Here is a 15403-nt window from a genome sequence, read left to right as displayed (position 1 = left end):
TTTTTTTTTATTTATATATATATATATATATTTTTTTTTTTTTTTTTTTTTTTTGTGAAAAGTAAATGACAAGAATTGAAAGGCATTTATCAGTGATACAAATGTCTGAGTCCAACCTAAATTCTGCCAAAGTACAAATTCTAACTGGAAATGCACTTGTATTATTTATTTAACAATTAAGAATTTATTACAAAAGGAAAAAGAACTCTCTAAACTAATGCTGTAAACCAGGGCTATTCAATTATCTTCATTTGAGAGCTTGATTATCGAATTGAAAATTTGAAGGGGGCAGAGGCTTCAAATTTTCAATTCGATAATCGGCTGTCCTGATCTCTTACTGGGGGACCTATACAATTAAAGTGAAATGCATATTCAGCAGTAAATGAACTACCAACACCAACATCTATAAAAGGTTAACATTAGTGCCGTCTGTCAACCAATTAAAAAATAAAATAATAAATTTTTCTGTAATTAATCGTGATTAATCGCATATTAATATATTTATATTGTCATAATTCAAAAGTGAACCTCCAAATTAATGTAGAAACATTAAAACAATGTTTAATGGAATTTTTTTTTTATTTTGTATTTTTTTTAACTAAGTAGCATATTATTAAGGAAGGCAGTATCATTGATACCAATACTGCTACTGATGTGTCTATTAAATGCATTTCCCCTCAATTTTAGCTATTCATTATAACCATTCAACTTTACAGTAATTGAAAGCCATTATTTTTCACTTTTAATAGACTTTGAAATGTATAACTTTTAATTTAAGAGAACTTAAAACAATCTTCACATAAACTATAAGTTGTATATGCATAAACTATAGGCTATATATAGGCTTTATTCAAGCTACAAAAGTTACTCAGCGAGCAGAGCAGTGAGTGATTTCTCATTTTCTTTTGTTCTTTTTTGATTTACATCAATGACACAAACCACAGCAGGTTTCACTTTAACTGCAGCGCTGTCACTTTAAATCCTGATGCACATGAAGTGAAAAGAATTAAAAAGAAATGCAATTTATAAACTTTAGTGACGATGTGACACTGCCTCGACTGTGCAAGTGACAATTCCTGTGTCAACTGTGCTGCACGCTTATAGACCGACGCGATGTGTGGTGATTTGAAGCCATTTGCGTATTTTGAGAAAGAAAGAAAGAGCACGCGCGGTGATTCACTCATGCTGTTTGTGAAATTACGTCTCACGAAAGGTTTTCAAATTACTTTAAGTTATTTAATGAAGAAATATGAAGGTGAGTAGTGAGTACCTCACCGTCAGCATTATAATTATTTCACACGCACCGGGCAGAGACTGGGACGGTTCCGCTGCATGTCGTGCCAAACCTCTCACGGCAGCGTCATCAGCTTGAGATCTGCCTTTTAGAGACCGCCGATCAATCATCCCAACGTGATTATCGTCCGATAATGATCGGTAGCCGATCAATTGGAGCACCCCTATTGTTTACAAAGTCACTCTGCAGAACCACGCATTTTAACATGTGTTTTTGTCCATCGAAGCACTACTTGCACTTGTCTGAAGCAGTCAGTGTATGCGTACAGCCGAATGTGCAGACTTTCAAACTATACTCCATTTGACAATCATCCAGTTTCTGTGATATTTCTCGCCAGATGTTATGACCGATAACACTGTCTTCTAGGGCTGTGTATCACCAGCAAAGTCACGATACAATACGTATCACGATACATGACTGCACTGAATTTCACCTCAGCAGAATTTAGTAAAACAGCTGTTTATTAAACACTGCATACTATAGTGCCATTTCTAACTATTGGCAGAGCAGGCAGTTGACCTCTGCATTATGAAGGGCCTCCAGAACTGTACCACAGTACAATATAGGTAATGGCATATGTTTCATGTTTACATTGGGCACTCCCCACCAGGTACAATATTCAGATTTTTTGCATCTTGTTTTTAAGCCCATAAATAATAATTTACTCGTTCTAATAAATTTATATTGTAATGTACTCATTCTAATATATTTAAAAAATCATTTACATTGCTGGTAGGTTATCATTGCTCAAATTAACACTCTCTCTACATTAAAAAAAAAAAAAATGAGAAGAGTTCTAACTCTCTCTCTCTCTCTCTCTCTGTGTGTGTGTGTGTCGTAAATGAACAGTAAATGAATTACACTTGTCTGAGACTAGAATATTGAAGTGGAGATCGCTAAACGGCAAGCTAACCGGTGTTTTCAGAAAGCAAGCGCATTTATCCAGAGTGGAGAGAGAGCGCGTGTGCACACGTTTGCCAGGTTGACAAAGATAAGTAACACACTTAGCAGATATTTCCGTATTGCGCAAGTAGGAAGCTCTGTTTTGGGGATTACGTCTCTTTATATCAGGCAACCCAGTTGTGTTCCTCTGCGGCCAGATTAAGCCTTGTTGTAGACTATATATGCTCTATTCATTCTTTTTTAGAAACCTCGCACTTTTCTACTCAATTTTAAACGTTGTAAAATTTTAAACAAATTATGCGCGGTCCACTGCTGCACACGTGACACAATATTGATACAGGGCCAGCTGTATCGATACTTGTATCGTCAAATCTCTGTGACGATACATCGTCGTATCGATATTTTGAACACAGCACTACTGTCTTCATACTCGTTTAAACTAGAATTGTGGATATCTCATAACACCCAACACAAGCGCTTGTCAATGCTGCCGTCTATTAATTTTGCCGTCTCCAGTAGATTGTTGTTGTTCTGTTTCTTGCTTTTCTTTTTCTGCTGGCCCGTGTTGCCACCTTGTGGACACTAGAAGGAAAAAAAAAAAAGCTAAATATTTGCTGCCATTAATGTGGGACACTGGTAAGGTTAGGCACAAGATTGGAGGTCTAAAAAAACATTACACAAATTATTAATTTAAATGGTACTATGTAGTAGTTAAGACCCCTAAAATATTGCCAATTTAAGGAGTGTAAGACTGATGTGGGAAAAAGAAAATTATTCTTTAAATAAAGTTAGTTAATTATATCGCACAAATCCCTTTAGGAGAGTTAGACTGTTTTTAATTCAGTGTAGACCAGCATTGTATTGCCCAGTTTTACTCAAATGAATAAAACACAGAGGTGAGCATATAACAGTAATGTCTGTCTCTGTGTGTGTGTGTGTGTGTGTGTGTGTGTGTGTGTGTGTGTGTGTGTGTCTTTGTGCTAGTTCTGCAGCTCACCCCACCCTCCATTTCCTGTTTGTAACACATGCTCTCAGCTGACTCTTGTCATGTGACGCCACTGCTGTGCCATATCTGAGCAATCGATGCACCGGCCTACAAATTTCCATCTGTCATCTGCAGTGAATGCTTTTCTGTCATTTATTGGATAAAAAAAAAGTATAAATTCAAAGCTATGAAAACATAATGAGTGTATATGTGTAGGCTGTGATATACATTGTTGAAAAAAAATGGGTTAAAATATAAACATTACATTCTAAAACAACAACAACAAAACAACTAGCCTACATTTTGACTGGTACAAGGTAGGAGGAACACGCATTCACTCTTCTGAACATAATTATATTATGTCTAGCTTATTACAACCATTTCAGTCTTTCAATCTTTTCTTGTACTATTTGGATGCAGTGGTTTAGGAATCAGTGACATTTGATGTGAAAACAGACCCAGATCTGCATGGAGCATACATAGTTTGAAGTGAATTTGCTGCAAGTGGTCTACTTTTCAGTGTCAAGGCAGTATGACTTATATTAAAAAATAAATCTTTTGAATTGCTGAAATGACTTGTGAAAGTTGCACACCCGTTTTGCAGTGCGAGCGACATGGGCACATCATAAACGCTTGGAGAGTAGGCAGCTCTGTTTATAATTGGAGCACATATCTATTTTTGTTGAGTTGCGTCACGGCGCTCGCTCTGAGTAGACGCTTTCTCCTGCCGTGCACACTAGAACGGCCGTGATCTGATGTGTTCACTAGCAGCACAGACAGCAGCTCAATCCTCCATTCAGACTGAGGTGGGGCGCATTGAGGAACACTTGAGAAAAAATCTGGGTTAGGGATTAGGGATGGGCATTTTTCAAAAATATTGTATTCAAATGTTTGGGCTCATAAAAAAAATTATATTCGAATATGAGTGAGAAAGACGTTATGTTTTAATAATCAAGTTTTTGTCTCAATTTTCAAAGTTTTTGATTAGGCATTATACACAACAATGTTCTACAACAATGCTGCGTTATATCTCAAGGTTTTCTTTTAGTTGAAATCATGTGTAAACAAATATATATATATATATATATATATATATATATATATATATTCATAAAGAACAAAAGCATTCAAGCTCGAGCAGAGGAAATGGAAAAATAAAGCAGACGGTGCCAATTACAGTACAGAACGCACATACACTCGAGTCGGCCAATGTTTGTCGTGTTTGTATTGTCTCACATCATGTTAATGTTGAGAAAAACAATAATATCCAGATGAAAGTTGACTCCTCAGTCTGATAACAGTAAGCATGCGTGCCAACACAGACGTTCCAGAGACACAAAGATAACGGTGCGCTGAGCAGAGTTTCTTACAGCGCTTTGTGTTTTCTGTTCTTAAAGCTCTCTCTCCCTCCAGGAAACTTGAAGGAAGCACATGTCTCCAGATCATTTCTCTCCGATCAGATCAGCTCTCTTCTTGGCTGAATGCAGTGATGGACAGCTGTCTTTCCTCAGTCCACTGCTGTTTAGATTTCATCTGATTCTCATTGTGGTGGTGATATTATGAGAACTCCGTTTCACTGATTCATTTGATCAAAAGTAATTCCATTTTGTAAGAGCATTTTGATCAAAGTAATTCCAGACTTTGCGAGGCAGACGACAACATTCTGTGATCAAATACAATCAACTTGTTAACACGCTCCACAGCGCCACCCAGTGCATTTAGTTATAACGAAGATATTAATTTATATGCATTTATATAGCTGGATTCTCTGTATACTTATGGACAGCAAAGCAACAATAATAATTACAGATTGAATATTTGACTATTTGTGCACACCCCTACTTCACAGACATTAACTTTCCCATTATGGGCGATACTTGCCCTCTTAAATATATTTCCCGCGGCATATTTTACCCTGATGAGGGCAATGTTTTTATTTATTCTTCTTTTATGAATAAATGTATAAATGTTAAATTTATTTAAACAATACTAAAATGTAGAATAAGATGACACATTGGGCTGTTACTAATGCTGTGTTCGATACGATGATGTATCATCACAGATATTTGACGATACGAGTATCGATACAGCTGTCCCTGTATCGATATTGTGGCACGTGTGCAGCAGTGGACCACGCTTAATTTGAATGCAAGAACAACATTTAAAATTGAGCAGAAAAGTGCGAGGTTTCTAAAAAATAATGAATAGAGCATAATATATAGGCTATAACAAGGTTTAACCTTGTTAAACCTTAACTTAATCTGGCTGCAGAGGAACACAACTGGGTTGCCTGATATAAAGAGACGTAATCCTCAAAACAGCTTTACACTTACGCAGTATGGAAATATCTGCTAAGTGTGTTACTTATCTTTGTCAACCTGGCAACCATGTGCACACGCGCTCTCTCTCCACTCTAGATAAAAGCACTTGCTTTCTGAAAACACCGGTTTTAGTTTTAGCTTGCAGTTTAGCGATCTCCACTTCAATATTCAATTCTCAGAAAAGTGTAATTCATCAAGTGTTCAAATGAGAGAGAGGCTGTGTATGTATGAATTACCACCGTTTTGCCACGTTTCTCTATTAACAGTGAAGCTGTGGCTTTAATTCCTTTAGAAACAACGATGTTACCAGCTCCTTGTTGAGAAAGATAATGTAGTTCTTGAGCGATTAAGCTATTTAGTTGATAAAATTGCGGGGCAGCGTTAAAAAGTTTGTTCCTGAATGAGTGCGGCCGCGACGTGATCTGTGTGATTGCCTGAGCGTGTGTGTGTGTGTGTGTGTGTTAGATACAGAAGACAGCGCATTAGTTTAGAACTCTTCTAATTTTTATTTTTTTTAAATGTAGAAAGTGTGTTAATTTGTGCAATGATAACCTACCAGCAATGTAAATATGATTTTTTTTTTTATATATTAGAACGAGTACATTACAATATAAATTTATTAGAACGAGTACATTATTATTTATGGGCTTAAAAACAAGATGCAAAAAATCTGAATATTGTACCTGGTGGGGAGTGCCCAATGTAAACATGAAACATATGCCTATATTGTACTGTGGTACAGTTATGGAGGCCCTTCATAATGCAGAGGTCAACTGCTGCTTTGCCAATAGTTAGAAACAGCACTATAGTAAGCTGTGTTTAATAAACGGCTGTTTTTCTAAATTCTGCTGAGGTGAAATTCAGTGCAGTCATGTATCGTGATATGTATCGTACCGTGGCCTCTGTATCGTGATACATATCGTATTGTGACTTTGCTGGTGATACACAGCCCTAGCTGTTACCAATCAAATTAAATCAGTATCCGTCTTTGCACTGCACAGGTGGCACAGAAACTGCATCTGAAGTGGCATTTAGATGTATTTACTCAGAAATGACATAAAGGCATTTATATTGCAATTACAGTTGCATAAAAAATTATTAGATTAATGTATTAAATATATTATTATATAGAGTTTACTTGTATTTTGGTTCTGATGTGTGAATGATATTTTACTGGTAAAAAGACGTAACGACATTGCTTGTGTGAACAGCACATTTGTGTATTTACCAAAAAAAAAAACATTCTTGTAATTTTACTGTTATTTACCGAGAGTACTGAGTGAAATGGGCTATTGATTCAGTCGTTTTGTTCAAAACTGCTGATTTTGAACATTAAATACACAAAAATACAATGTTCTGAATTCTGTTTGTACTATACAAATATTCATGAGCTTCAATCAGGTCACGCACACTGGTCACTCAATATTTTTTCACAGTTGCACTTAGTAATTATTTGATCACTGATGCATCTGAAACGGTGGCAGTATAGAGCCTTGCCTGGATTTATGGTAGAGTATATGATGTGAATTTGCTTGGTGATTTGTGAAGGCTCTTAGTCAAAGCTCATGTTCAGTTTAGAAGTTTAAAGTGGCCTGAAGCAGGTAGAAAATCAACATTAAAAAATGTCACAGCATGAAGAGTCCGGTGTGATCACACTGCTTTTAACTTCCCTGTGGAAAACACCTTCCCTAGGTCATGCGTCACTCACATCACAAACGCTTTCAGTCCTGAACGCTTGTCTTCTGCTGATGGGAACTCAAACACACAACATCCACAGATACGGTGATCATGTTCAGTTATGATGTGATGTATGACTGCTGTCTGAAGCGGCTCACTTAGCTTTTGCAGCAGCTGTGTAAGAGATCATGACAAACAGATTTTATTTGCTGCAGCGAGTCGTTTGCAGTGTAGAGCGGTTGGGTTCAGGCAGGAAGGAGTTAACAGCCTGCAGCTCATGCTTGTGTCTGTGGGGCAGCTGGTCTGGAGGGAGGGGGTCCTAAATTATTAAACCCCAGCAGAAACAGGGCAGCATGTAATAGACGCAGAGCAGTGCCCTGCTCACCTTCTGTACCGCACCGATTTAGCTGCTCCCTGTGTGGACACGGTAAAGTCATTTCCAGGATGACTGCTTTATCAAGTTTTAAGGAGACATTTATTTTCTTTTTTTCTTTCTTAAACCGCTAAATGAGGATAAGGCATTGTGTATGCATGCATTATGAACATTAAGAGTATGAATTTCTTTAAAGCCGCTTTGAAATACTGTATTGTGAGCAGTCTGGGGTCCTGAAGCTGTAAAACAAAGCCTATTGACTATAAAAAAAAAATCCTTCCATAAAATCCGCACAAACTTCCTGTATCAACAGGAAATATGTCAACATAAGAAAGAAGACTGTGCTTGTCAAGTCATTTCATGTGGTCTTCAGGCTAATATGCTGTAAAATGATGATTTGTTTTTGAGGCCCTACTAAATGTTTCAATGCATAAGCCGTCTCTACAGGAACCTCTTCTAGTCACATTTCCTTCCTGTCCTCTACAGAAGTCCACCCTTCAGTGTCCAGAGAAAAACACTGTACAGTCCCCAGTGTTTCAGACTTTATTCTGCGATTTCACACAAAAGTACTGCACCTTTATCTAACACGTCTTCATCTCACTCACTTTTTTAAAATGTGAAATGACTTTAATAAACAAATCAGCTAAATATACAGCCACATCATCATCCATCAGGGTCCAAGCATGTGTGGAGGTCAGCAAAATATCAAAGATGTTGTGAATACAGCTGTTCAAGTGACAGATTTTTTGATTGCAGTTGTAGGTGATATTTTCACTCAGAAATAGAAGCTGCATCTGAAGTTGCATTTTGGTGCATTTACACAGACTGTTTAATGCAGCTCAGAGGTGGCATAAATGCATTTACACAAATTGCATTAATACAGTGAGATTAATGTTTTAAAAATAGAATTTTGAATAATGTTAAGTCACTTAAATTATATTTTAAATATCAAACTATGGCAGCAACTCATTGTCTTAATGAGTGTGTCACTGAGTCATTCATTCAACTAGGACTGCACAATGAATCAAATTTCTAATCGTGATTACAATTATGGATGCTAGGGTTGTGCCGATAGACGATAGTATCGTGTATCGACGATAGCAGATGTCCTTGTCGACAGTCAAGATGATATTTCTCCTATTAATGTATTAAATAATAATAATTATTATTATTATTATTAGGCGGCCCATTATAATTCGGCTATTATTATCAAATTGCCCTGCTTTTTCATTCAGCACTGTATCACACACACACACACGTGTGCAAATGAGAAGCCTGTAGCCGGTGAAGGAGTCTCCAACCACAAACACTGACACATATCGTCTGCTGATATAAGGTATTTCGTTGCACTTTAACAAGTAATCTGAACGGCCTATATACAGGGCTCTAGACTGCGACCAATTTTTGAGAATGTGCGAAGGTCACATTTGTGCGAGTGCATGGTCTAAGCTGCTCCAAAGTGTCTGCTTCATACAGCGCACGCTGCAGAGCCGCAGCACATTATAGCAGGAGTCAGATTTCACTGATCACGTGAAGAGAGGTGCTCTCAGCGCGAAGGTGCGCCGCGGACTGAGAGCAACAGAGGATTTGGTTTACAAACTAAAGTAAAAGACCGCTTAAACCAGAGAAGGTGAACATGTTGGTATTCTTGTGGAAAAAAACATGCAAGTCCTGTCAGCGACAGCCAGCTTAGTTTTACTTTTCTTTTTGTTTTGAAAAGCTTATCTTTGCTGTTTACCTCGCGTTACGCTATGGATGCTTTCCTTGTTTATTTTATTATTATTATTATTTATTTGATTCAGTGTTTAAATATTCTGTAATTTATTAGTCTGTATATACAGCATGCACATCCTATGCCATGCCTTGTCTTATTCGTTTTTGTTAAGAAAGGTTATGTCCGCTAGTTTGTCATTGTAGCCTACTGTTTTATTGTTTTTGTGCTTTTTAATTAGGAATAACAATAAATCCATCTTTTGTTTTAGTCTTAAAAAGTGAAAGGTGTATAGATGGAAGCAAAACAGACAATTATCTTTTCTTGTAAAACGTGACACCAAGATCATGAATTTGAAAGTGAAAGCGCACGAAAAGAGGAATTCCTGTTCACAAAATTTAAATCACAAATAATACTGATGAAAAAGAACGGGTTGAATGTTGGAACACTTTCGTTACCATATAACTATGAACTGTGATAAAAGTTCATCAGCATGCATTGATTAATCAAATGTGATCAAATTGTGCTCGTGCGACCAACTGAGAAAGTTAGTCGCAAAAGAGCGACCAGTGGGAAGAATGAGTCTAGAGCCCTGATATATGTGCAATATTTTAACCGAGCCCTCACTGAGTTTAATGCCTCAGGTATGTTAGAACGCATCTCATTCTTGTTTCTGTGGCGGTGCGTCGGGCTCGTCATGGGGCGCGCAGTCCGGAGCGCTGTGTGACTGATATATGTTTAATTTAAATTTACTCCCAAATATATGAACTTACCTGTTTTCTCTCTCTCTCTCTCTCTCTCTCTCTCTCTCTCTCTCACGTGCAGTTTAAAAGACCAAATAGTTCTGAAATGGCCTATGACAAGTACAGGCAGTCTCTCTCTTGCCCCCACCCACCCATGCACGATAATATCATCTATCGGCGATCTCACAGACTGGCAATATCACGATTTGAAAAATGACCATATCGCCCAACACTAATGGATAGGGTTAGGTACCGAAACCCGGTACCAATATGGCACTGGTACCTATGTAACCGGTATGTACTAGAACCGAATCAGAGCGCAAATTTCGGTGCCTCATTTCGGTGCCATGCCTGAGCGATTGATTGAAATATTTGTCCTCTGGTTCTCCGAAACGGACTTAAGAAGTATCATCACTTGCATCGCATGTGAAAAATAATTTCCTGACTGAGAAAATGCACGTGAACTCAAGTCGGAAAGCTCTAATAATACAAATCCAACACATCTTTGTAGTAACGAGAGTGTCCATGTTGTTTTCACATTCCCACTTAAAAGCACAACTCGGGAAACGGGGAGCGCGTGAACGCAGTAATTACACTTGCTCTGATGGCAGCAGGTAGCCTTCCGTTAACTAAGCTAAACATGCTTAAATTAAAATGCCTAAAGCTAAACTTCCCTTGTATTCACATTTCTAAACTTGTTGTACAACAAAAGAGAAACCTTTTTGCTCCACAACACCAGTCAAATGCTTCCTTTTGTGATCTGATGAGGCTTCTTGTCACAGAATGAGGCAGAAAATATGTTCCATATGCTACTTTAAAAAGAATACATCGATTAGCAATAGATTATAAATTAGGGTGACCATACGTCCTCTTCTCCCCGGACATGTCCTCTTTTTGGACCTACAAAAATGCGTCCGGCTGGGATTTCTTAATTGCCCAAAATGTCTGGGATTCAGCTGTTTTCTTAATCTTGCTTCCGCTGAATCTTTGACCATTGTCGCCTGCTCCCACAACATTTTTTCGCTCCCGCGATTTTCGTGTCCACTCCTTTAAACATTCTAATATTGTATATAATTTTGCCGCATCAGGGAGCCGCTCTCAGGATGCAGTGTATTTAAATATTTTTGAGTGTTTGCGCTGTTTACTTTCACTTTCGATTTCGCAGTCACACGCACTCTGTGTAAAGGGAGCACATCTTACAAGATCAGATATTTGTCAATGAGCTCAGGATCTGTTGAGAAGCAAATATCTTGTGATCAGTCAAAGCTGACTCCAGTAGCTCTTGTTGGATGCAAGGTTGCCAAGTCTGCGTTTTGTCCACAGTATTGGGCTACTTTTAAACTGTTACCATGGGTTGATTTTCCCAAGTGGGTTAAAGGTTTGAAATATTGCATAAATTACATTTGACTGAAATGCTTGTATTGAAACATTTTGCATTCTACCCATGATAAAACTTTCATGGACTTTTACATGAACTGTTCCCTCCTGGTGGAATGACCTGCCCAGCTCAATCCAAGCAGCTGAGTCCTTAATATTTTCAAGAAACGGCTGAAAACACATCTCTTTCATCTTCATTTGACCCTCTAACTCTAGCACTCTCTATTCTAATGCTACTTCTAATTTTATCTGCTTGTTTTTTTAATTAAAAAACTTGACCCTCTAACATTTGCGCACTCTATTCTATTTCTATTCTAACTACTTGTTGTATTTATAAAGAAAAAAGAGCCTCTAGCATTCTCTATTCTTTCTACTTATTTAATTTTTATTTTTTATAAATAATGACCTTCTAACTCTAGCATTATCTGTTCTTTTTCTGTTCTATTGAATTGTTTTATTTTTATTTCAAAATGACTATCACTAGCATTCCCTATTATTTTTTTATTTTTTTTTTAAAACTAAAATATGGTCACCCTATTATAAATATACTTAATTATTATGAAAATACCAAAGATGGCTTAAATATCACAGATAAACGATATTGTCGCAGTCGAGTGTTTGTCTTTGTTTTATCATTCAAAACGTTTATATGTTCTGTTTACTGAGTTACAGCTATAATAGCCATGTCTTTGTCCATATAAGGGATTTCCTGGAGGGTCTAGAGTTCTCTCCTTCTGTGACTGGATATGTGGATTTTCTGTGAGAGGGTGCCCTCTGGCGTCCAGTATGAATGAAACAGACATCATGTGTTTATAGTGCTAATGGCCAATTCATCCTTTTTTTAGGGGAATTTTTATTTATTTATATATATTTTTTAATAAGTATCGGTTCAGGCACCGTTTAGGCACTGGAACCGTTTTAAAAGTATCGATTTGGCACCTGTATCGAAAAAACCCCAAATGATACCCAACCCTACTAATGGATGCCACAATTACGTAATCATTCAAAGTGGCAATTAATCGTTCAAAGTCTACTTATGTTATTCTGCATGCTTAAGATATGTTTTTTCTTTCTACATGTTATCTTAAGGGTTTTTCCATTGTTTTAGTATAACATTATAATACCATTCATATTTTTACTTTTTATAATTTAAAGAAGAAACCAATCCGATGTATATTTGACATTTGAGACTTAATACGATAGAAAAGCACTAAAGGTTTTTCAGTTAGTGTTTTCAGCTTGTTTATCTTCTTTAAAAAAATATGGCATGCAGTTGCATCAAACAATGGTATAAACATCATTCAATGTAAATTGTGATAATTGTAATTAATAATCGCAATTACAATTTCAAGGGAATAATCCACGATTATGATTTTTGTCATAATCGTGCAGCCCTACGTTCAACATATTAGTTCAAATGTAATGAAGCAATTGAGTGTCTTTATGAGTGGTTCATTGAATCATTTACTCAGATGTTTTGTTCAGAAACACCGATTCATTCAGAAATGCTGATGTCTCTGAAAATTGTTTGATTTATGTCTCAGTTGTTGAACTTTTTATATTAATCCAAATACTTACACGTTAGGAAATTTAGTGGAAATAAAAGCAGTTTGAATGTGAGAGGGTGTTTCTTTTGAGTTGTGCTCATGCTTTGCTGGTTATGTCATATTCATTGTATATGAAGACAGATTGGGTTTGCTCTGTAGTTTATTTTGATGGTGAATACGTGTAGTTTCAGAGAGAGCAGTGTTGTTGAGGGGAACGTAAAGCTGTATATTGATGCAGCCGCTGACCCTGTATTAGCAATATTAAAATGACACTTTATCAGCTGGATTATGTGCGGCTTAAACGTGGAACGTTCTGGTGAGGTGTTTATCCAGTGTAGATCCATTCAGAAGGTCTTTGGCCGTTGGAGACACAGGAGCTGTCTGGGAATACAGAATCCAGGTAAGGCTTTACTTTACTCTAGATGGCACACCTGAGGGAATGGTAATTTGAGGTCTGGACAGGAACTGTGAACTTAATCATGTATTTTTTTGGCAGCATAGGACTTCTAATGACTTTTCGTCTTCAGATGGACATTGTGTGGTGACTAGAGCTAGTTGTGCTGAATAAGACGAGATATTACTACAGTAGTCTTTCTGTTGGAGTGTGTCAATGCAGCAGGATCACTCAAAGATTCACACTAGTTACTAAAGTTGGTCAGATTTCATGTTCTTGTTCGTTTTGACGTGCGATGCGAGTGAAAGTGTCGGCAGTGGATTTGGGTCAGCAGGAGAGTTCATCAGCAGATTTGGTGTTAACCGGATTTGTGCGGACGCGCTGAATCAACTGTGTCCCTGGATTACAGGAGTGACATTGAGAACGGGACGCGGTCCATGTCTGTGTCCACTCACACTTTCCTCTGCTCTCTCTGATCACCCAACCAACTCTTGACCCATATAACTCAAGCTTTTACCTCTGGATTTCTTTCTTTCGGTGAAGTACAGAAAAGGTACGGTATGGTTTTGTCATGGCTTTTAGTTGTTTAAATCGGTTGGGCAAGGCATTGTACCCGTTTAAAGAAAAATATTATATGTGTGTGTGTTGCCAATTAGGTTGAATATTTATTTCAAAGAAAAAAAAAAGTCAAAATCTAATCAAGGCATGTTATGTACAGAGTTGTTCTACTAATTTGATTTATTTTTTACATGCAGCAGTGTTACTACATATATAAGAAGTAAACCGCAATATTTACCTGCCTGTAGTTCTAAAATATTTTAATAACTGAAATGTATATCTGATCATATCAGAGTGATAAAAGTTAGTTGTTGGAGCAAAGTTTGTTTAAATGAGACGCTACAGTTGTGGCCAAAAGTATTGGCAGTGACATAAATTTAGTGTTTTCTGCAAAATTTGCTGCTTAAGCTGTGTGAACACCACGTTCATTCGCATTGTTTCTAGATTGTCACTGCCAGTACTTTTGACCACGACTGTAATAAAACATCTCTGTCTTGATGCTCATACCGACAAGTCAGAGTCTTAAACTTTCTTTAGTGACCGTAATGGACCAATAAAAAAAATCATGTTCAATTTGTCATGATATTCGCATTGATCCTGTATGTGAATGCACAGCTTATTCCAGGGTTTTTACAGAAAGCAGCTTTCTAAAACATCATATAGACATGAACACCATTTTACTTGCTCTGTTTAAGTGATTAACAGAAAGTGGTTTCACTATTTATTAAAAAAATAAATAAATAGAATGAATGAATGAATGGTATTTCCAAGTCAACTTGCAGCAGCAGTATCGCTTAGTCGACTAGTCTTGCACATGATTTTTGGCTATGATGTTTATCAAACAACACCAAATACAAGACTACAGAAACGAGAGTTTACGGTTTCTGCTATTTACAGTTGCTTAGCAAAATAATCAGTTTGTCAGCACCACCAAGTCGTAGCTTTATGTAACTGCAGCAGCTCTGGGTATGTGAATGAATCTCATTGGTTGGCCAGTTTCTCCACAGTGCAATAGAAAATAGATGTTTGCGTCGGACTAAACAGTTAATTTAAATTCAAATGTTTATCGCGCCAAACATTTGTCTTGGTGTCAGCAGGCCTTTACAGGTGTTTGAAGCGCAGATATTTGTGGGAGAACCACCAAACTGCACGTATACAGAGGTTAAGACTAAGAGTACGTCGCTAAATGCGAACAACACTTTAGTGTCTGGGAAAAAAACCCTGATGTTGCTTAGTTATAGATCAGCATTGGAGTCACTACAAATAGATGGTGAATACTCATTGTATGATTCCTGCTGTGTAGTTGCAGGGCTCGCAAAATTTCTAAATCACTGGTAGCCCTTCGGGCAGACATTCTTCAGATTTTGGTAGCCCAAAATTAATTTAAGTAGCCCGAATAAAAATAAAAAAAAGACACTGGCTGAACTTCACTGCGGACAAATCGGCATCAAATCAGCAAAACTTCAGTGATTGCTTTTTTTCTTCAAATAACAAGTCAAGATAGTAGGGGTGCAATGGAT

At 37.2% G+C, this 15403-nt stretch overlaps 1 protein-coding gene across 3 annotated transcripts in view; it reads left to right on the top strand.

Moving 5' to 3' along the window:
* LOC107549569 (guanine nucleotide-binding protein G(I)/G(S)/G(T) subunit beta-1-like) overlaps positions 1-15403 on the top strand; it is a 59380-nt gene that overhangs the window by 23892 nt on the left and 20085 nt on the right. Inside the window, exon 1 of one of the 3 annotated variants that reach the window (XM_016230705.1) lies at positions 13275-13331. The exons of 1 other annotated variant lie outside the window; for it this stretch is intronic. The gene's annotated coding sequence lies outside the window, so the exon portion shown is untranslated. Of the gene's footprint in view, positions 1-13274; positions 13332-13720; positions 13879-15403 lie in introns of those variants that run through there. One more of the 3 variants, XM_016230709.1, reaches the window with a different exon arrangement.

This window comes from Sinocyclocheilus grahami, unplaced genomic scaffold, assembly GCF_001515645.1.
Source record: "Sinocyclocheilus grahami isolate Dianchi unplaced genomic scaffold, SAMN03320097.WGS_v1.1 scaffold375.1, whole genome shotgun sequence".
In the NCBI taxonomy this organism is placed as follows: domain Eukaryota; kingdom Metazoa; phylum Chordata; class Actinopteri; order Cypriniformes; family Cyprinidae; genus Sinocyclocheilus; species Sinocyclocheilus grahami.
The sequence above is the reverse complement of the archived record's forward strand: the minus strand, read 5'-3'. Positions and strand labels throughout refer to the sequence as shown.